Source organism: Rhinoderma darwinii, chromosome 8, assembly GCF_050947455.1.
Source record: "Rhinoderma darwinii isolate aRhiDar2 chromosome 8, aRhiDar2.hap1, whole genome shotgun sequence".
Taxonomy (NCBI): Eukaryota; Metazoa; Chordata; class Amphibia; order Anura; family Rhinodermatidae; genus Rhinoderma; species Rhinoderma darwinii.
This window is the reverse complement of record NC_134694.1, coordinates 27,419,361-27,443,953: the sequence shown is the minus strand read 5'-3', so window position 1 is coordinate 27,443,953 and position 24,593 is coordinate 27,419,361. Positions and strand designations below refer to the sequence as shown.

The 24,593-nt window shown below is 43.9% G+C and overlaps 1 long non-coding RNA gene across 1 annotated transcript; it reads right to left on the bottom strand.

Moving 5' to 3' along the window:
* Nucleotides 1-659: 659 nt before the first annotated feature.
* On the bottom strand, nt 660-6,758 carry LOC142658642 (uncharacterized). The gene is made up of 5 exons (XR_012850140.1): nt 6,670-6,758; nt 5,510-5,617; nt 3,237-3,293; nt 1,810-1,907; nt 660-757 (listed from the first exon to the last, which is right to left on the bottom strand). It is a non-coding gene; the product is annotated as an uncharacterized LOC142658642 (long non-coding RNA).
* Between the last annotated feature and the right edge of the window lie 17,835 nt (nt 6,759-24,593).

Here is a 24,593-nt window from a genome sequence, read left to right as displayed (position 1 = left end):
AAATTCTCCCCCTCAATAGCCAACTTGGTCATGGCTTGGTGGGAACAATTTCATATCTTTTCAACCGAAAACACATACAGTCATTGCATAGAATGGTACGGTAGATATATCGACGATATATTGATTATCTGGAGAGAAGACACCAACATTATCCCTGAGTTCGCACAATTCCTCAACAATAATGACTGCAATCTAAAATTCACGTACCACTTTGATGTCACAAACATCATCTTCTTGGATTTAGAACTTATGGGTATCAATGGCCAAAACATCTTGACCAAAACACACCGAAAACCCACGGCAACTAACAATATATTACATGCGAAAAGCAATCATACAAAGCATACCATCAAAGCCATTCCGGTGGGAGAAATGCACCGTGCTAAAAGGAACTGTACATCACAAAAACAATTTGAAGCAGAACAAGAAATAATTAAAACTAGACTCAAAGAAAGAGGCTATCCCGAATGGTCACTCAATCGGGCCAGTAACATTATGACCAAGAAAAGCAGACCCCAACTTCTAGGTCACCGTAGCAAAACAGTAAACTCAACTTATAACACGCAACAGATGGACAACCAACCAACGTTGATCCTACAACAGAGTAATCAGTTTACACAAATCAAAAAAATAGTAACTAACTACCTACCTATTCTTATGGAAGATGACACTCTACGCACGGTGTTGTCCGGAGGGTGCAAAATAGTGGCAAGGAAAGCTTCCTCCCTAGGTACCAGCTTGTCTCCATCCTTATTCACTGCCAACGAAAAACCAAAAACAACATGGTTAGAGACTATTGGCTTCTATAAATGTGGGCAGCACCCATGCAAAGTGTGCTCCCATGTACAGATTACCAAAACTTTCAGTGACTCCACAAAAAAAGACAGTTTCAACATTCAAAACTACATCAATTGTAATTCTGAAGCCGTCATCTACATCATAGAGTGCACTGAATGCAATTTAAAATACGTAGGCTGTACCAATCGGAAGTTTAAAGTAAGAATTCTAGAACACCTCAGCTATATCAGAAATGAAAACATTCTAAATATATCAAATGCCGCTAAGCACTTCATTTCCCAACATCATAGATCCATCAAATGTTTTCGTTGCTACGCAATAGAAAAAATTCATCCCTGCAAACGAGGAGGGGACATAAAACACAAAATCCATCTTAGGGAAGCTTACTGGATATACAGACTCAATACTAGATATCCAAAAGGCCTAAACCTAAGAAAAGAACTAATGTATCTATACTAAAAAGTCATCATACATACAAATATTACTAGCTAACAAATACAATCACTACATATAGAAGCAATATCAGCCATACACAAACATAACATTAGGATAGAGTTACGACTTACAAAAATCAAAATCGAATCAATTATGCGAATCCATGCGAGGTACAAATCCCCCAAGTGATGCATGCATAACATGTGCTTTTTGTCATGCACACTTTTTAATTCACATATCACCTAGTCTTGTTGTTCATTTACGTGTTCCTAATTCCCTTGTAGATCCAGTTGAGTCCTTCCTACACATTCCCCACATGGTCCTCATCATCAATGCAGATCACGCTGTCACATTCTAAGAGGCCTTCATGCATACCTCATTTTCAGGCAAACAACATCAGTCACGTAACAACACCAATCCCAATTCATTTTCATGGCCACTTTTACATGACTGGATAACCCATCAAGACCAGCTCGATAGGTCCCCGATGTTCGCTATAACCAATAAATAAACACAACCTTATGTATATAAATCATCGGTTATACGAGTAAAAATCCACGCTTTAATATTACTCACGGCCAACACGAACGTTCATGATGGTTTTTGGGAGCTCGTGTAGACCTGGATATACTTCTAAACCAGACTCCGAGATTGCTATATATCCACTGAAAAATCTGAAACGTCACAATTAAATCAAAACAAAATTATTGTTAACATACAGCACCTATCACAAACAGTTATAACATATCATACAATCCCAATTGTCTAGGTCAGATAAAGATTTAGAATAATCCTATTACTTACGGAAAAGATCCAACCGATAACATAGGAACCCACGACCATTGCCGGTCTGCGTTCCAACGCAGAACAGAGGATGACACGCATCAATTAACAGCTGACTGAGTATAAATGGATCATTTCCGGCTGTGCGTTCCAAAACAACTCAGACGATGACACGCATGAATCAGCTGACTAAGTATAAAATGACAGCGCGCTCATTTCAAAAATCACTACAGCCAAGTTTAAGGACGCGGATAGTCGTCCGAAACGCGTAGGCTCCGAGGACATACACCTCCACTTCTCACTCACCCAGGACTACATGCAACTGGACTTCCTTTTAATCTACCTCCAATAAACTTGGAACAGAATATCCGTTTTAACTACACCGAGCGCTGGATCCTACCTCCTACCTTCTTCCTTCTTCGTTAGCCTGCCGTGTGCCGACACGAGGATCCGAGCGCCATCCACAATCCACACCACACTGGAGTGTGAAAGGTGAGCTGGAGGTCTCCTCCCCAGTTTCTATTTGTCTGCAAGTTCGGTCACCTATACCTCTCGAGCTCCCTCAACACTAGTTGTTCTAGGAAGAACACTAGTTAGTCCGGACATACGTCCAATACAAGTCCTAACTCAGGCGGGTGTTGTGATAAGTGAAGTGTTACATGCCAGCCACTTAGATAAAGTAGACACAACTAATCTACAAGCAAATATCATTACTAATAATACAAGTAATATTGTTAAATAACAAGCCGGTTGACCTATAAAATATACTCTGATTTTAACTCACTTGCACATTGTACCTTACCTCAAATCCTTATCTGAATAGCTTCAAAGTATCATGACTCAAGAAACTCAAGTTTCTCGTACAGAACTGGCTGAAAAAGTGTTTGGCAACTATGATAAATATACTGAAGAAAACCAAGACATGGAAGACCTTTTTCACAAACTAGAAAAAAACTTAGCCCAACAAGCTAAAATCTGGTGGGATCTCACCACGTTAAAAAACTACATTGCAAAGGACATGATCCCTAGAGGGTTACGGTTACGCAAAACACCCAGCTTCATCTATACAGAGGACTTTTTAAAGGACTGGAATGAAATCCTATCAACATGCTCGATAAATTTAATGAAATTAATCACAAAACAGGAGGAACTCAAACTCAAAGAATTAGATGTCAACATTGTGGACATAAAGAAATCACTAGAAGTCTTTTCAAACTCACCTTCGTTCACCCTTCTCTACACCAGGACGTCATCAGCCACTGACAAACTTGATCACGCTATTGCAGACATAAAGAAAAACAAATTTCAAAGAGACATTAAAGATTATTCATGCAACGAAGTTTATAACTGGAGCCACAAAACAAGGAATTACAACAGACCGAGACCAATCCTAAAAAGAAGAAACCAGACTCACAAACAAATCAGGGATCTACCAAACAGAGTCAGTTTTAGCTCCACAGAACCAGATTCTGCCGATGGTTTCTCAGAAGACGATAACATTCGAACACATCCACACGCCAACTTTAGATCAGATAACAATATGTTCCAGTCAAAAAACGGGGAAGGAGGGGCGGCAGAAAACATAAGTCGATCAAATACAGAACAGAACCGCCGCCTCCGCTCAAGGAAATTCCAACAACATTAACCACTAATGTCACCAATCTTTCCTCCATACCTCTAACTGTGGAACAAAATGAAGTCCTATCTCTAGGCCTAAACTATGCCCCCAAAAAAAACTTCAACCTCTTTAAAACCATACTTGATATCAATAAATTCATCCGTAATTTGACAGTCAAAAGGCATTTTTTCATTCAACACGAACCAAAACCAGAAGATTCCAGCACATTAACATCATCCTCAACTTCAGATACTGAAAGACAGGCACAATCATTGCCCGAATTGACGGTTCAGCCATCAAATTTTTCATTTGAAGAACTCACAACGATAGTTAGCCTTGATCATATGAGGAATGAAACGCCAAATCAAACAGTAACTACAGCTCCCAATTTCAAAACATCAAACCCCAAATTTTACCCCACCAGCTCACGTACAGATTCCATGGATCGGTTTCAAATGGTCATCGAAAAAGAACTACACCATCTTGCTGACAACCTCAAAGGACAGCGCCCGATAAAGAACATGTCAATCAAACTCAAAGAAGCAGCAAAATCATTACAAGATAACAAACAAATAATCATCAAAATGTCAGACAAAGGGGGCAACGTTACAGTTTTAAACAAAGAAGATTACAAAAATTCCATCTTAAACATGTTGTCGGATGAAACCACCTACAAAAAATTGGACAAAAACCCAATAGAAACAATCCAATTGGCAATGAAAAAACTACTCAATGATGGGCTTCAGGGTGGGTTTATCAACCAAAAACAAATGGACTTTATCTACATCGATCAACCAATCACCCCAATTATCCATGCACTCCCAAAAATCCACAAACAGCTATTCCCTCCACCTATGAGACCGATTGTTTCAGGTATTGGATCGATCTTAGAGAGACTTTCAGAATGGTTAGATACATTGTTACAACCATTGGCACAAACGACACCTGGCTTTCTTAGAGACACTAAACATGTCCTAAATTTACTATTCAACAAACGTTGGGACAAAAAATACAGCTGGCTTACATGCGACGTCGTGTCACTATATACTTCAATCCCACATCGAATTGCTCACGTTGCACTTGATTATCATCTTACCAAACATAGTACATATGATGTACACTTCCAATTATACATACTTGAGGTACTCAATTTTCTCCTAACACATAACTACTTCCAATTTGATTCAAAATACTATTTGCAGCTCAAAGGGGTATCCATGGGGGCCAAATTCTCCCCCTCAATAGCCAACTTGGTCATGGCTTGGTGGGAACAATTTCATATCTTTTCAACCGAAAACACATACAGTCATTGCATAGAATGGTACGGTAGATATATCGACGATATATTGATTATCTGGAGAGAAGACACCAACATTATCCCTGAGTTCGCACAATTCCTCAACAATAATGACTGCAATCTAAAATTCACGTACCACTTTGATGTCACAAACATCATCTTCTTGGATTTAGAACTTATGGGTATCAATGGCCAAAACATCTTGACCAAAACACACCGAAAACCCACGGCAACTAACAATATATTACATGCGAAAAGCAATCATACAAAGCATACCATCAAAGCCATTCCGGTGGGAGAAATGCACCGTGCTAAAAGGAACTGTACATCACAAAAACAATTTGAAGCAGAACAAGAAATAATTAAAACTAGACTCAAAGAAAGAGGCTATCCCGAATGGTCACTCAATCGGGCCAGTAACATTATGACCAAGAAAAGCAGACCCCAACTTCTAGGTCACCGTAGCAAAACAGTAAACTCAACTTATAACACGCAACAGATGGACAACCAACCAACGTTGATCCTACAACAGAGTAATCAGTTTACACAAATCAAAAAAATAGTAACTAACTACCTACCTATTCTTATGGAAGATGACACTCTACGCACGGTGTTGTCCGGAGGGTGCAAAATAGTGGCAAGGAAAGCTTCCTCCCTAGGTACCAGCTTGTCTCCATCCTTATTCACTGCCAACGAAAAACCAAAAACAACATGGTTAGAGACTATTGGCTTCTATAAATGTGGGCAGCACCCATGCAAAGTGTGCTCCCATGTACAGATTACCAAAACTTTCAGTGACTCCACAAAAAAAGACAGTTTCAACATTCAAAACTACATCAATTGTAATTCTGAAGCCGTCATCTACATCATAGAGTGCACTGAATGCAATTTAAAATACGTAGGCTGTACCAATCGGAAGTTTAAAGTAAGAATTCTAGAACACCTCAGCTATATCAGAAATGAAAACATTCTAAATATATCAAATGCCGCTAAGCACTTCATTTCCCAACATCATAGATCCATCAAATGTTTTCGTTGCTACGCAATAGAAAAAATTCATCCCTGCAAACGAGGAGGGGACATAAAACACAAAATCCATCTTAGGGAAGCTTACTGGATATACAGACTCAATACTAGATATCCAAAAGGCCTAAACCTAAGAAAAGAACTAATGTATCTATACTAAAAAGTCATCATACATACAAATATTACTAGCTAACAAATACAATCACTACATATAGAAGCAATATCAGCCATACACAAACATAACATTAGGATAGAGTTACGACTTACAAAAATCAAAATCGAATCAATTATGCGAATCCATGCGAGGTACAAATCCCCCAAGTGATGCATGCATAACATGTGCTTTTTGTCATGCACACTTTTTAATTCACATATCACCTAGTCTTGTTGTTCATTTACGTGTTCCTAATTCCCTTGTAGATCCAGTTGAGTCCTTCCTACACATTCCCCACATGGTCCTCATCATCAATGCAGATCACGCTGTCACATTCTAAGAGGCCTTCATGCATACCTCATTTTCAGGCAAACAACATCAGTCACGTAACAACACCAATCCCAATTCATTTTCATGGCCACTTTTACATGACTGGATAACCCATCAAGACCAGCTCGATAGGTCCCCGATGTTCGCTATAACCAATAAATAAACACAACCTTATGTATATAAATCATCGGTTATACGAGTAAAAATCCACGCTTTAATATTACTCACGGCCAACACGAACGTTCATGATGGTTTTTGGGAGCTCGTGTAGACCTGGATATACTTCTAAACCAGACTCCGAGATTGCTATATATCCACTGAAAAATCTGAAACGTCACAATTAAATCAAAACAAAATTATTGTTAACATACAGCACCTATCACAAACAGTTATAACATATCATACAATCCCAATTGTCTAGGTCAGATAAAGATTTAGAATAATCCTATTACTTACGGAAAAGATCCAACCGATAACATAGGAACCCACGACCATTGCCGGTCTGCGTTCCAACGCAGAACAGAGGATGACACGCATCAATTAACAGCTGACTGAGTATAAATGGATCATTTCCGGCTGTGCGTTCCAAAACAACTCAGACGATGACACGCATGAATCAGCTGACTAAGTATAAAATGACAGCGCGCTCATTTCAAAAATCACTACAGCCAAGTTTAAGGACGCGGATAGTCGTCCGAAACGCGTAGGCTCCGAGGACATACACCTCCACTTCTCACTCACCCAGGACTACATGCAACTGGACTTCCTTTTAATCTACCTCCAATAAACTTGGAACAGAATATCCGTTTTAACTACACCGAGCGCTGGATCCTACCTCCTACCTTCTTCCTTCTTCGTTAGCCTGCCGTGTGCCGACACGAGGATCCGAGCGCCATCCACAATCCACACCACACTGGAGTGTGAAAGGTGAGCTGGAGGTCTCCTCCCCAGTTTCTATTTGTCAGATAGATAGATAGATAGATAGATAGATAGATAGATAGATAGATAGATAGATAGATAGATAGATAGATAGATAGATAGATAGATAGATAGATAGATAGATAGATAGATAGATAGTTATGAGGTAGATAGATAGATAGATAGATAGAGAGAGAGAGAGAGAGAGAGAGAGAGAGAGAGAGAGAGAGAGAGAGAGAGAGAGAGAGAGAGAGAGAGAGAGAGAGAGAGATAGATAGATAGATAGATAGATAGATAGATAGATAGATAGATAGATAGATAGATAGATAGATAGATAGATAGATAGATTTGGTGAGCACCTGTTTCTTAGTGCAGGTAATAGCTTTTTAGTAGAATGTTTTCTATTCCTGCAGCATACACCGGAGGAGAGCAGCGGGTTAGGTGGTACAAGTTTCCTTCTTCACGCTGGGGCTGGTACTACTAGAACTACAATGAGTGTGTCGCTGTGTGTGGCTACTATGAGGTTGGCATTATGAGGACTATTAGGAGGCCAGCACTATGGCCAGTTTACTACTGTATATGTAATGTCAGTATTGACTTGAGGAATGATTGGGAGCAGTTTAAAAAGATGAGCAGAGTGAGCCACATGCACTCATCTCATGTTCCCATCACTATCTTGCATAGGGGGCGCCATTTCCCATTTAGCCTCAGAGAGCAGAGTGGATAGAATCCCCCTTGCCTTTATGGTACATTTGGCCATGTATGTAATGTTTATGGAAATAAAAGGCTATTGTTTTTATGGTTTTAGTATGTTGCATATTCACCCAGTCCCTTGCATAGCCTGCTGGAAGTTGTAGTTCAGCGAAAATGTAAACACTGAACATTGTCTAGGTGAAAAATGAGGTAAACTGGAATTAAAAACAAGACTGCTCTCATTCAATTGTTTTTAACACTTCAAATGTAACATTTTGACACATAAATGACTGTCTTTGTATTGTTAGTAAAAATGTGTGTTTTTTATACAATGTCAAATATATTATTTGTATAGGCTTTATCGAAAAGTATGCCAGACACATATGTAAATTACCCCGTACAAAATACACGCCGCTCAGATCATCCTAATAATGAATTCATGCCAAATTAATGTCTACCTCTTTAGCTCAGAGGTCCCAGTCAACATTACTGATTGTATTCCCCAGTATACGTTTGCATCTTGACATGTACCCAATGTTCCTTTTAAATCTTTGTTTTTAAGGCAATTTAGCTATTTAGCTGTATTTTGTAGAATTAATATATCACCGCGGCTGTGTATACTCTTCAGTGAGACAACAGTGACATCTAGTGGTGATTTCCAATTTGTTTGATGCAATCAGGGAGATGGATCCTTCTTTGACTTACTTCAATAGAACGTCTATTCCAGTGAAGGTCAAGTGAAGGACATTTGCAATGTAAATTAATTTATTGACCTGCACTAAAGATGAAAGAGACGTATATTTGCTCTTTATTTTAACAAAGCCTATTCCCAATCACGGCACTTTAATTTGCTTTTATGAAGGCAGGAATAAAGGAAACAAAGCTTGTTCAGGTTTTATGTAAGAGAAAGAGAAATGAACCAAACGTTTTCTTAACTCCATTGTTCGGTTCTGCTTTATTGTACTGCGTAATGTTTGTAAGCGAAACTGGAGTTTAATTACAATTTCTCTTCATTTAAATTTTTTCATAATGCTGTCTTATGTATTAGGTCATTGTTACTGCTGTCATTGTCTGTTTTTATGCACAGTACAACAGTGCCCTCTAGTGGTCATTTTAATACTTTTGGCTTCACTACCTGCAAACATCAGTCTTACACTTTTATGTTTTGTTAACCATGAGATTAACATCTCTCTCTTCCTTTCATATACTTTTGTATGTTTGTGCGTACCCACTCATTCATTATGTATGTGTATGTATATATATATATATATATATATATATATATATATATACCTGTATAATATTATTTTTTTTATATATGAAATGAAGTCTGTATTTAGATGTATGTTTCTGTATCTATCTCTACTTATAACTATCATGTCCCGTTGTGCGCACGCACCAGTACAGGACATCGATGCGCAGTCGACTGCTCTATTGATTCCGCCGAAAAACTGAAACCTAACAGAACAGAGACAAACGGAAACCATTAACAATGAAAGCGTTATCATTGAAATCAATGATAATGCAAATGTTAAGCTATGGTTTCCGTTTGGTTTCCGTTCATGGGTACCCCTGACGGAAAGGTCTGACGGAACCCTGACGCAGATGTGAACGAAGTCTAAGACTGGTGTTTCATAAGTCAGGCTTAACATATTGTTCGCTGAAGTAAGGGAAAGCTGTATTTCAAAACTTCTTAATGAAAGTGTCGCATCTTTCGGCTGGCTGTGCGCCGCAACTGTGGCGTAAAAATCGTGGTGGCACTGCCGAGCCCATCCCTCTTCCCCACTCCACCCACGATCGGCATAAAAAATAAAATGACTCACTACTCCCCTCCCCCCCCCCCCATTCCCGATCACCTCAGGCTCCCACATCAGGCCACGGCACATACAAGGTCCTGACGCCGAGCAGCGTCAAGACATTATTTGCGACGCAGCGCACAATGGTCGCATGTAAGCCCAGACGCCGCATGACATTAGGACCTGGTATGTGCCGCAGCCTGATGTTGGAGACTTAGGAGATCTTGGGGGGAGAAGTGAAGTGGTGAGGTAAGTAATTTTTTTTCTTCATTTATTTTCAATTATATATATTTATTTTAACATCCAATCATGGGAGGGAGATGGTAAAGGGCCTTACAATGGCTCCTAGCTCACGTAGAGTTACACTATGATTTCTGCCAGCTTCCATCGTAAATATAATATATTTGTCTGACTGCGCCAGCTTTTCACTAAGCTCCACCTGCTTTTCCCACAAATTTTGATAAATTCCCTGTTATTCCGAGATGCTACTTCACAGTAACAGCACATAGAGGTGACTGGGGCAAATCAAGCAGATCAGAAATTTCAGCAACTGACTTGTGGCAAAGGTGGCATTCTATGACAGTGCCATGTTTAAGATCACTAAGCTCTTCAGTACGACCCATACTACTACCAATATTTGTCTATGGGAATTGTATGGCTGTGTGCTTGATTTTATGCAACTGTTTGCAACGGGTGTGACTGGAACACCAGAACCCTATAATTAGGAGGGGTGTCCACATACTTTTGGCGATATATGTATGTTCATCAGCTCCACAGCCGCAGTCCTAGAGATCAGCTATTGTGAATGAACTTTTAACAAAGCCTATATTAGGAAATTAGAGCGCGTCTAGTGATTAGTTATTTCAGCTATAAACTCCCAGGAAACCACATTCATGAATTCCACCACCTAGTTGTCATATTGTATTCCTGCCACAATACCAATGTCATCATTCTTACCTGGGAATAGATAAATTCATTAGGCAGGCGGGAAAAAAAATCAGGGATATGGCAGGCACAACAACAACAATTAACCCCTTAGTATAATAAAATGTGTAACATGCTACCGCTGATATAACAATGCCGACTTCCAGTGTGATAATAGTTTTTACTTTTTACACTTTAAATTAGCAATAACAGGAGCTGACTTACTTTAATTGATAAAAAATTGCCTTTATCTCTATTTAATCAGTTTAGGCTAAGGGTCCTCTTACACGGCCCGACGTGGGGCATGTAAACGAACGCCGATCAACGAGACAGCTCGTTGATGATCGCTCGTTTGCTCCTTTCACAAGGAGCTATTATGAGGACGAGCGCTCGTTAATGTGATCGCTCGTCCCCATACATTTCTATCATGTTTACACAGGGAGATGTGCTGCCGACAACGATAATATTTTCAGCTGCCTAAACGTTACAATCAGCCAATGAACGATCGTTTGCTCATTCTTCGGCTGTTTGTTGCCCTGTCTACACAGGACCGTTATAAGGAACGAGCGTTCTGTGAACGCTGGTTTGCCCGATAATTGGCCCATGTAAAAGGGTCTTAAGAAAGTGCGATTGCAAAGTAAATGTGAGAAATTTAATATTACCCCAGTATGAATAGGAGGACACTTGATAGTCAGGCCATTTCGGAACCTCATTAGGCAATGGATGAGACGGCCATGGCCCATAGCTAACAAAACTTTTCAAAAAAAATTCACGTTTCACGGTTTTAACACATTTTTCTCTTGTTTGGGTAGGGTAGCCATATTGCTTTGTATGTCAATGTTTAAAGAACATAGAAAGTAAAATAAATTGTCCAGATAAGATATTAAGACACAGTTACAAAGTCGCCAATGTAGGAGAAGCCTAGTTGAGCCAAGAATAAGTCACATAGATGGGGGATGGAGCAGGGTACAACAGCAGAACTGAGCAGCAATGTGAGATTCTACCATGTTGATGCAGAAAGATTAAGATGTCAAGATTACAATGATCTGTGGACGAAACCGATTTGGAGTGGACACCGGCAAGGGCCAATTTTTTTTTTTACATGTTAATGTGACGACAGCAGGATGCTAATTAAACGCACTTCCTGCTACTAACTAGTCTAAGGCCAGGGGAGTGGATACATAAACCCTCACGCCACCAGAGTTGTAGCTAGGCTTTCCTTCACCTAGGGAAAGATCCAGACTGCTGCCCTAGCCAAGGCAAAGTCTTGTTGGACCCGCCATGGCTCCCAGGACAAATACCCCGGAACCCACCCATAACTCGGGCACACCACTACAGAGTGGCAGTGTGGGTCGGGCATTCATTAGCATATTGGGGGAATTCATTTTGTCCACACAATCAGGAGTTGTTTAGTAGGTGCATTTGTATAGCTGATCACATTTAAAGGGAACCTGTTATTCATATTATGCTGCCCTCACTGATTTCAGCGGTCTAACACTCATTTCTTAAGTGAAGCCATTTATGAAAATTGACCTGCAGAGTCCGGGCAGCGCTGCCAATGAAGAGTCTGGCTCCGCCTATTTTCTGTGAGCTCCACCCACTATCCACTGATCGACAGATGTCTCCTTATTATTTTGCATAGGGAGGCACCTGTCCATTAGTGGAGAAGGAGCGGAGCTAACGTCGAGTGGTCGGAGCTAGCTGCAGCTCATGAATACGCTGGACTTATCGTAGACAGGGCTGCCTGGACTCTGCAGGTAAGCTCTCATAAACAGCTTAACTTAAGCAAACGAGTGAAATCAGCATAATTTCAATGACAGGTGCCCTTTAAAGTGGTTGGTGACTGATTTCCTTCAGCGCTCATGAACACAGCAGAGCCCTGCACATGCTTCTAGTGGAGAGTAAATCTGTACATATGAAACCGGAGGCAAAGGGATCATGTACAGTAGAGGCCTCATAGACCACTATGGCCGAACTATTACTCCGTACAAAACTGAGAGGCGTCATACAGTCGTGTTCATGAGCCCTAAGAAGTAAACCATTTTTAAAACAAGGTCCACTACAAAATAACATGATCCATAATTATATATTAATTATAGTCTGACATTTTAATGCTCTTTAAGAATAATTTGTTGCTACCGATTACACAACCTCCGTGCTACCCACCACCTTCTGAAAGGTCTGCTTATTTTTCATATTAACCACTGTATCCATTTTCATGCAGTAAAATCTGACCCCGCAGGTGAAAATGTAGAAAGCACTAACATGATTTATTAATATTATTCTTTGCTTCTGGAAATATATAATGCATTTGCCTCCATGCGCCATGCATCTACCGGAGTGACAGATCGGCCACATAATTACCTGAACTATTATTCATACCTTGCTATATATACTTCTTATTGCGGGCCTCCCCAGCTGTTAACCTTGTGTAACAATTATCATCACTCTCTCCTTTCTCATAATTAATTATTCAATGTAGCTGGTTCACGGCACTAAATTATTACAGCATGCTCATTAGGAATGAAAGGTGGCATCTATATAAACCGGCAGCTGTTAACGGTTAGGTTGACGTATAAAAATTAAGTGATGCTTGATAGTAGCTATTACGTATGAGTAAAGGTTAAAATCATGGACTGACTTGTGATAGATTATTTTTTGTTGTTCGGCTCCCAGCGGTTTCCAAACAGTTATAAAACAATACGATTAGTTATCACATTATCCTATTAGGAGTTTCTGGAATGTTTATATTTGTAGCCGGTTCTGTATGTGACTTACTGTTATCTTTTACCTGCATTTGCTGACAGTTTATGGAAAACCGGTATTATGTTCCTGTTGTTGTGAGAGATCTAGTTTATTTTTTCCGCCCTTGGTATCAATTACACGTGGCTATTGGTAGTACCCTCTATCAGTGGCATAGCAGTCGCACCCTCTGTCACAAACGTAGGCGCCAGTATTATAAATTGTATTGCAGCCCAAGGGCTTTAAAGAGGACCTGTCATCTCTCATGACATGTCTATTTTAGTAATTACTTGTATTCCCCATGAAATAACAATTGTGGAACATATTTTCTTAGAAATTGCATTGGTACCATTCCTCTGTTATTTCTCCTAGAAATGCGTAAATAAATTGACAAATGGGTGTTACCATTCTACTTGTCAAAGGGGCGTGTCCCTACTCAGCCTCACTCTTTCAGCACTGATTGGACAATGTGAGTATACTAAGGGACACACCCCCAACTGGTAACATCCAGTAGTCTATTTATTCATCAATTTCTAGGATGAATGACAGAGGAACGGCACAATATAAAGTTCTAAGAAAAGATGCTCCAGAAATGTTTATTATACAATTATCCACTAAAACAGACAGGTCAGGTGGGGCGACAGATCCTCTTTCAGTTACACCTCTGCCCTCTATTAGCAATATACACCAGAGCTAGAAGGGTTAAACACACTCATTAAAAATCCATACTGCAGTGCTGCATTTGGAAAGGCGCGGATCAATACCTTGCGCAGAATTCATTGTTCGCCAAGGTTCCTATTTTAACTGTGTGCTCTCCAGAGTACAGACTCAGGCTAAAACATAAAATATCATCTAAATGTTTACCACACTTTAGAGGTAAAATCTTTATAGTTTCTTCCTTTAATTATTTACGGAGTAAGGAAAGGAAGCTGGATATAACTTGGTATCAATCCTTTATCAATCGATGGCTTTGAAATTAGACTTGTATGAGGAAAGAAAACAAGGATCAGCAATATTTGTCTGGAGACACAAGGGTCGGCCAGCATGGAAATGTAGCTTCCTAGTTAAGGCGCCAGCTTTTGTGAGGGACTCTTTAAGGATATAACTACCTAATCTCTTATTTGTACCGTGACCTAGTTTTTCGGAGAATAGGGACTTGTTCGGGCACGTGCTTTGTCCTGTTTGAAAGGGACATTTCTAGAAAAAATAGAGAAATATGCTCCGAATTAGAACTGATTAAAGTCCATGTTAATGGAAATCTTTATATTTGTACCATATATAGAAAAATGAATTCCGTGTGGAGATGGTGCCTTTCCTAGGATCCTGTCCCCTCGTTTCTATAAGATTAGTAAATCGGCGAGGGCCACGTTCAAAGTGGAACCTGCTTGAATTTGGAACACTAAGAGGGTCCCGAGGCATATTCTATTTATTATCATGTATTTGCACTTTAAGGATCAGTTCACATGTTGTGTAAATACTGTGGATTTTCCGCAACGGAATAAAACAAATCTCATCCAGACGCTGCGTAAATACTCGGCGGAAAACCGCTCAGAAATTGTCCTGCTGTGCGAAATTTTATTCTGTAGCATGTCAATTGTATTTGCGTAAACGCTGCTTATTTGTTGCGGCTTTTCCCTATTGAATTCAATTGGGAGGTAAAACCTGCAACAAATAGAAGTTATTGCGTTTTTTTGCGATTCCGTCACAAAAAAACGCAACTCAAGAAAAAAATCCAGTCAATCAAAGGCTGCAGCGGCGGTCACATGGGATGGAAAAACATCCCAGAATGCCAACCTGAATGATGTCAGCAGGCCGACCTCCTAGGATGACGCTCATCTCATGTGAGCGCCGCTGCAGCCAATCACAGGGTGCGGTCTCCTAGCAGGCCGGCTAAGTGCTGCAGTTTTCTGCAGCGGACATTCCGAGCAAAGAACTGCACCACAGTTCGGTGAGGTTTTTCACCCAGAATTCCCTGCAGCGCACAGGGCATATTCGTTCCAGAAATTTCTGAGAATAAAATTCCCTTCTATACGGTACATCTGAATGAGGTTGTTTCTGCGGCATGTGCATGGATTTCTGCAAGCCCCATCACCCCTCTCTCTTTCCCCTGAATAAGACTCAGACAATTGTTGTGGTGAAAGGCCGTAGCAGCCATATCTATTAACATTTTCATCCAAATATGCAAATTCAGCATAATCATAAATATATAAGTATTACATATAAATAACCAATAATAACAAATAATAACATAATAGCATATATCAAATATGGGAGGCAGGAAGAGCTCCTAGAAGGCAGCCTCCAATACTAATTTTACCCTTTGCCGTCAACACCTGACCCAAAGGCACCGTATACACCTTGTAAACTGCTTCTGGGGACTCCACCCCCCCAGGAACTCCACCTGGTGTATTTTACACCAATCCGATGCACGGCCCATTTTGGTGCACCTTACCATCAATTTTCTGCCTCGAAGGAACTCCCTCTCCACGAAACACAAAAACAACCGCTGCTATGATAAGAAAGCTCCAATCCCTGAAAAGAAAATCATGTTAGCGCAATATAAAAATCTGAAATAAAATACAAATCTAAGGGCGGGAACTTCTCCCTCTGCATGCCAAACTGCCTCACTTCCTCATTTAAGCCCCTTAAGTAACCTGTCCCCTGCCAAAGCCCACCCACACTCCACCTACATTTTAACCCTATAGCTTCCTGACAACGTTAACCCCTTACAGTAACTTCTCAGCCTCCCTGATTCTACCCCAGTCAAGCCGCATTCCACTACGGCTTCGCCCCGCTCCATTGCTCTCCTTCAGATAAATGGGACAGTCGCTTACATTTCTGCAACAAATCTGCTGCTTGTGACTATATTTACTGGCGTATATACGCCGAACATATCCATAGACTTTTATGGACCTAATGTAATTCTTTAACAAAGAATGCAAGAAATATGGGTGAAAAATGGACAACTCATGATAAAATACAGAACAAAAACTTATATCATACGGAAACAAAAACTGAACAAATTGCAAAAAAAACCTATCCTTATTGTGTATCCGTATTTGATCAGAATTTTTATACGCAAGTGTGGAGTCCTAATAAAAAGTTATACAATTTCCCAACATACTTTCTGTATATATTCCTCACAGTTTTCAAAATCTCTGCTTGCAGTCAATCAGTAGGAACCTTAAAGGCTATGGACACAATTCGTGCCTTATTTTTTTTATTTTAATGAACTGTACTGTATGTATTTTTGCATACAAAATCGCTTATGTCATTTTTTTGTATTAACGTTTTTTCTAAACTTAGATTATTAAGTATTATGTTTCGTTCACATATGCATCGGAGGCTTCATCAAGGTCCCCTATCACAGATCCAGTCAAAAATGCAAGACAAAAAAGCAGCATGTGGCGCTATTTTGTCCGGAAAAATTATGGACGCAATGGCGGAAGCCCGACGGAACCTATTAATGGCAATGGCTCCGTCGGCGCCGATGGTGTCCGTCATGCAATGTATCCAGCGCCTCCAGTATTTTTGTTGTTCTGCTCCTATGACAGAGCAGAGTAACGGAAACCCTGAAGTAGATGTGAACGAAGCCTTAGGGTATGTTCACACGGCCTATTTTCAGACATAATTCGGGCGTTTTACACCTCAATTTACGCCTGAAAAGACGGCTCCATTACGCCTACAAACATCTGCCCATTGCTTGCAATGGGTTTTAGGATGTTCTGTTTAAACGAGGTGTAATTTTACGCGTCTCTGTCAAAAGACGGCGCATAAAAAGACGCCCGCATCAAAGAAGTGTCACTTCTTGGGACGTTTTTGGAGCCGTTTTTCATTGACTCCATTGAAAAACAGCTCCATTAACATCTGTAAAAGACGCCGCGAAAAACGCGAGTACTTGCAAAAACGTCTGAAATTCATGACTGGCCTAAGTAGAGTCCTGTGCTGATTGACCCTGTTAACCTTTTATTCCCCTTTCCCTTCCCATAAAGACACGTGACAACCGAGGTTGGATGTGAAATGGCCACAGCAACCGTTTTTAATTGACATTATTTTTTAATGCAATTTAATCCGAAACATTCGGATAACTCCCTTAGGAATTCGACCAGAGAATTCCTCCTATAATTCCATGACCCAACATGGGTCAGAATCATAAATAACAATCAACATTATTAACACTTAACAGAGCAGGGGAAGTCCTTGAAGCCCTTTTAACACCGGATTTCCTTTAAGTTAGCCATCTGCAAACCACCACCAACTCTTTACCTCCAGCCGTAAACCAGCTCGGAGGCACCGCTCATCTCTGCAGATGGCTCCAACCACCAGAAGACCACTTCAAAGGGATAACACCCGATGAAGTCTTCAAATGATATACCTTCCACGAGAAGACCACTTCAAAGGGATAACACCCGATGAAGCCTTCAAGTGATATACCTTCCACGAGAAGACCACTTCAAAGGGATAACACCCTATGAAGTCTTCAAATGATCTACCGTTTTGGGGGACGCATACCCCCGATGTGACCCCCCCACCATTTTGTACTGACCAACCTCAAGGACTCCCCCCGCCAGCTGCCATGACACCCGGACCTGCTCAAAAGAAATAAAAGAAAACACAAGTTACATAAGCATACCTCAAAAGCACGATAAAATAGACAAACCCACAAACCAATCCAGATCCCCCAAAATTACCACCTAATTCAGGGCGGGAGGGTGGGAGCTGATTATTTTACTTGCTGCTTCTCCCGCTGCTTCCGGCTCAATGCCGAAAACAGCGGGAAGAACAGAAACACCCCCAGCTCCTCCCCGCTCCATCTCCTCCCTCTCCCTGCCTCAACTAACCCTCTCTTCCCCTATTGGCTGTCCCTCCTATGGCAGTCATGGAGGCTTCCCGTTAAGCCCTCCGTGCTGCCGTCCAGCCTCTTCTTGACTGGCCTAAGTAGAGTCCTGTGCTGATTGACCCTGTTAACCTTTTATTCCCCTTTCCCTTCCCATAAAGACACGTGACAACCGAGGTTGGATGTGAAATGGCCACAGCAACCGTTTTTAATTGACATTATTTTTTAATGCAATTTAATCCGAAACATTCGGATAACTCCCTTAGGAATTCGACCAGAGAATTCCTCCTATAATTCCATGACCCAACATGGTTCAGAATCATAAATAACAATCAACATTATTAACACTTAACAGAGCAGGGGAAGTCCTTGAAGCCCTTTTAACACCGGATTTCCTTTAAGTTAGCCATCTGCAAACCACCACCAACTCTTTACCTCCAGCCGTAAACCAGATCGGAGGCACCGCTCACCTCTGCAGATGGCTCCAACCACCAGAAGACCACTTCAAAGGGATAACACCCGATGAAGTCTTCAAATGATATACCTTCCACGAGAAGACCACTTCAAAGGGATAACACCCGATGAAGCCTTCAAGTGATATACCTTCCACCAGAAGACCACTTCAAAGGGATAACACCCTATGAAGTCTTCAAATGATCTACCGTTTTGGGGGACGCATACCTCCGATGCGACCCCCCCACCATTTTGTACTGACCAACCTCAAGGACTCCCCCCGCCAGCTGCCATGACACCCGGACCTGCTCAAAAGAAATAAAAGAAAACACAAGTTACATAAGCATACCTCAAAAGCACGATAAAATAGACAAACCCACAAACCAATCCAGATCCCCCAAAATTACCACCTAATTCAGGGCGGGAGGGTGGGAGCTGATTATTTTACTTGCTGCTTCTCCCGCTGCTTCCGGCTCAATGCCGAAAACAGCGGGAAGAACAGAAACACCCCCAGCTCCTCCCCGCTCCATCTCCTCCCTCTCCCTGCCTCAACTAACCCTCTCTTCCCCTATTGGCTGTCCCTCCTATGGCAGTCATGGAGGCTTCCCGTTAAGCCCTCCGTGCTGCCGTCCAGCCTCTTCTTGACTGGCCTAAGTAGAGTCCTGTGCTGATTGACCCTGTTAACCTTTTATTCCCCTTTCCCTTCCCATAAAGACACGTGACAACCGAGGTTGGATGTGAAATGGCCACAGCAACCGTTTTTAATTGACATTATTTTTTAATGCAATTTAATCCGAAACATTCGGATAACTCCCTTAGGAATTTGACCAGAGAATTCCTCCTATAATTCCATGACCCAACATGGGTCAGAATCATAAATAACAATCAACATTATTAACACTTAACAGAGCAGGGGAAGTCCTTGAAGCCCTTTTAACACCGGATTTCCTTTAAGTTAGCCATCTGCAAACCACCACCAACTCTTTACCTCCAGCCGTAAACCAGCTCGGAGGCACCGCTCACCTCTGCAGATGGCTCCAACCACCAGAAGACCACTTCAAAGGGATAACACCCGATGAAGTCTTCAAATGATATACCTTCCACGAGAAGACCACTTCAAAGGGATAACACCCGATGAAGCCTTCAAGTGATATACCTTCCACCAGAAGACCACTTCAAAGGGATAACACCCTATGAAGTCTTCAAATGATCTACCGTTTTGGGGGACGCATACCCCCGATGCGACCCCCCCACCATTTTGTACTGACCAACCTCAAGGACTCCCCCCGCCACAGCGAAACAGGCCTTGACCACCTTAAGCCTGTGAGTCCCTCCAAACCACCACCGCCCTCTCAATTCCGTCTGCTAAGGCCAGGATCAATTCCAACCTCGGTCAAATGTACCCCCTCACCCCTCCAATAATTCCCGACTCCTGACTCCAGGTCCATGTGACAAACACAAATGCCCCCGTTCTTGGCAACAAAACGTGACACCGCCCGGTTCACCTTACTGCGGGCTTTGTTCACCTTCTCGGCTGATCTCGCTAAACGCCAATATTCCTTGGAACTATGTCCGACCACACAATCACTAGGTGAGGATAAGATGCCCATAAACACAATAAATTGCGCTTAATCTCCCGCACCCACTCCCGAAATGGGCGCACCCCTCATATGAAAACAATCAAACACCATTACCCACACCCAACAAATGAGGGCGCACGTAAGACCGAAACCTATCGGACTCCCATCGGCTACTGCGACGAACACCCTCATCCTCCAACCCCCAACGCCCCGCTTCAGTAGCAGCGCAGATCCTGAATGAGTGGGACGAGTAATACCCCTGCCCCACGCCAACCTCAGCCAATCATTTTTAACATCTAGCACCAACTTGATACTCGGACAAAATCGAGCCATTCTCATGACGGAGTAATGGCGACTCCGGCACCCCACCGCATGGCTGAAAGCAACCGTAAAAGCAACCGGACACATCGCCGACCCCGGAAGGGCAAAACACTACCGACCCACTTGATCAGTCTTGGACCGCCGCAAAACAACTCCAGTCTATCCCCCCACAGACCCACATCTGGGTCACATCTTGGACACCTCCTGGAAACATCCTGGAAACCCTGTGATTTAAATCAAAACGCCCCCCCCAGCAACAAACTACTCACTTTGGCCAGGGAACGACTTTTTAGATATGCTTTACCTCGAGTTAGCCATCTGCAACCACCACCAACACCTTACCTCCAGCCGTGAACCAGCTCGGAGGCCCCACTCACCTCTGCAGATGGCTCCAACCACCAGAAGACCACTTCAAAGGGATAACACCCTATGAAGTCTTCAAACCATGTACCTTTTTTGGGGGACGCATACCCCCGATGCGACCCCCCCACCACCTCCCCAACATCCCCCAGTACAACCATGCTACCAACCGGTCCTTTTCCGTACTGATGTTACCCCAAACTCTCACCCGCTCCTCCCACTGCTGCCAACAAGCCGAACAAGTGCTACAAGTCACCCTAGCCAGCGACCGCCCCATCAACCGTTCCCCGGTACCGAAAACCCGATCCCAGAGATGTTCCGGGCAAACCAAACCGAACAGCTCCACTGCCGGTGCCAATTAGCGAAATCGATCCCCCTGCGAGTGAGAAAGAGCATCAGCAATACAATTGGAAACCCCTGGTACATGCAGCGCAACAACCCGCGTGTTTAAGACAAGCCACCAAAACTAGATGACACAAAACTGAAACCACAGGTGGAGAAGATAAGTTGTTAATTGCTAACCCACCCCCATATCATTGCAGTGGAACCGAACCTTTTATTCCTGGGCCTATCCCCCCCCCCCCCAAATGGTCACCACAACCACCCTGGGGAGAGCTCAAGACGGGCCAGATTCCGCATAATACCCTGGTCACCCAGCTATCCGGCCCGTTCCCCGCACACCATTGACCTCCTGCCTATGCGCCAAAGCCACCGGCCCCGCCGCATCAGTCAACAGCTCCAACTTGCCCATATCATGTACCGGTGACATCCACAGCGATCTATCGTTATATTGCCCTAGGAACGCATCCCCGACCTGCAGATCAGCCTTGTGATCCAAACCAATCCTCCCAAAAAATAGCGGGATGCCCGGATACCCGCCGTTGCTGCCGCCAATCGCCTACTAAAATTCTACCCCTTGGCATAATCCGACAGGCAAATTTCAACTTCCCCAGCAGCTACTGGAGATCGCGCAAAATGATCTTCTACAATCGTCAAGCCCGCCTCACCTCCTGCCGCAATGGCAGTAATTTTTTCCTTCAGGAAGCCTACACTAAATTGCGACTGAATGCATTTCGATCCCTTAAAACAAATGGTAGAAACCGGGCCCCCGGTTGTACCAGGCGCCAGAGGGATTCCAAAATCTGTCGCAACCTTCTGCGATGAATACAATACGTTACCGCAAACAGGGGAACCGCTAGAGCCGACGCACGAACTCATCAAGCTAATGTATTAATAAATCCACCCCAGCTACACCCTTCGTTACCCATTCCACGAAACTACTAACTGCTTCAAAGCATGCGCCAGACCGAGAGCATCCCATCGGAAGCCACCTATCGACATGAAACCCCCCGTTCCAGAAGCAACCCAACAGCCATTGGCTCTCTGGATGTACAGGCAGCAACCGGAAAGCTGCCTATAGGTCAGTTTTTTCCACCACCGACCCGGGCCCCGCCTACCGCACTAATGCACCGCCGTGTCGAATAACCCGTAAACAATCCGAGCATAAGTCGTTATCTATCCCCTCATTCACGTACGATCCCCTGGGAAAGCAAATGCTGAATCAGCCGGAATTTATGAGGCCCCGCTTTGGCCCAAAACCCTAAGGGGAATACCACTAGATTCTCTATCGGCGGATCGGAACCGGCCCGGCCCGCGACCCAACGACACTTCCTTCCAAAGTTCACCCGAGCCGACCGCCGAGTGCAAATAAGCCGATTCAAGGATGCGACGGGTAACCGGAACCTCGTGTGGAGGAGGAGGGATAACAAAAACCACACAAAAACCCTTCGTAAATTATCCTAGCTGCACCTCTATCCGGACCATCACTTAGATACCGGGCCATCCTTTTCACCCTCACCGGCGGCCATCACTGGACCAAAGGCAGGAGACTGAGGGCCCGGCCGCATACCTTTCCGCATGCCTTTTCCGGCCCAATGCCAGTACCCGTTGCGCTCCGCACAGACACGCTCAAATCTACCCGTGGCACCATACTTACATCGGCCATCGCGGAATTGCCATCAGAACCCCAACTTTTGACCCAGAGCCCTGTCCGGACTGACTAGACTGACCACCTTGCCCACGCTCCCGGGAAAGGACTGCTTAACCGGGCCGTAGCTCGTAACCACCGCGCAATATCCTTTTTGATCCCCTGATCGCCGGCCGGGCCGCAACCAAGCCTGACAAAAGAGGATAGAGGCCAGTCAACTTCTAGAACAAAAAGACAACACAGAGAAGTGGAGACTGCCATGTTTTGGTAGCTACGTACACCGTACAATGCCCCTGAACAATCTCCCTTCCCCCCGTACGCCCGATAGGCCAACCCGATGGCATACCCATAAAAAACAACGCCGAGAAATTTTCCGGCACCTTTTCTCCGCTCACGCTTGCCAAGTAGCAAAACTTGGGACCAATTGACGAACGTCTGCGGGATAAGCCTATACCGCCGACGTTCCTCTTCCCCCTTCTTACTCTCATCCCGCCTGCCATTCCAACTTGACTTAAGCAAGCGGCAGAAAAGAAAATTACCACGTACATTGTCCTCCAAATCCGGTCACGGACCTCCCCCCGAGGACCCCGCTGGAACTACAGGCGCCGCTGCCCTATCCAATCGCCCGACCAACTCGCGCAAACAACCCACTAAAACTGGTATGCATCGCGCCACCGACCGCCGATACTTCCGCGCTCGCTGCCCCCCACCCCCAACACCCGACATGAAAATTGCTGAATACGGTAGAGTAAGAGTTATACACTCACCAGGCTGCCCAGGCACTGTATTCCCGCCAGCCGGAAAATTCTGACCGCGTTGCGACTCATCCAGCTCCCCCATCTTCCAGATCCTCTCTTGCTGCCGATTGGTACTCGCACCGACATCTCCGACACAGGGATCCAGGCACGCTGGCAGAGGGGCCGACAACCTGCCGCCCGACCTCAGGGACCCAGATTCCCGACCTAACCTGTTGCCGCGTCGTCGTCGCAGATCTTGACGTCCTCACCGATGCTCTTGAGGAAGCCTGCCCCCGGGCCGGAACATCACCATGCGGGGCGGCCGTGGACTGCATGCCGAAAACTGCCTCTGATTGTGGAAGTGTGACAGGGAGCCCGGCCTGTGACTCCCTGTTAACCGCCGAGCTCCGTCGCGGCCGGGGATTCCTGCCAGGACGCAGGCCCTGGGAGGAGGTGCCCGTCCCAGCAGCCTGGCCTACAGCGTCCCTAAGGGTGTCCCTTGCGACGCGGGCCCGCGGGGGCCACATCCGGACTCACCCGATCAGGTGGCGGGACCTCCGGGAGCGGCGGGGTGACCTATCCTAAGCTACCGCCGCTCCCCTGACACCCCCTGCTTTATTGGAGCAGGGGCAGTGATCCTCACCTCTCCCCCCACAGCCCTGTGACCAGCGTCTGAGACAGGGGCGGGGGAGGGGAGCGCATCCCTGCGGGCCGCCGACACAGAGCGCCGGGCTCGGCGCGAAGACGGGCCCGCCTGAAGGATCCGGGCCAGCGTCGCCCCTGATTCCTCCAGCCAGCCCGGAT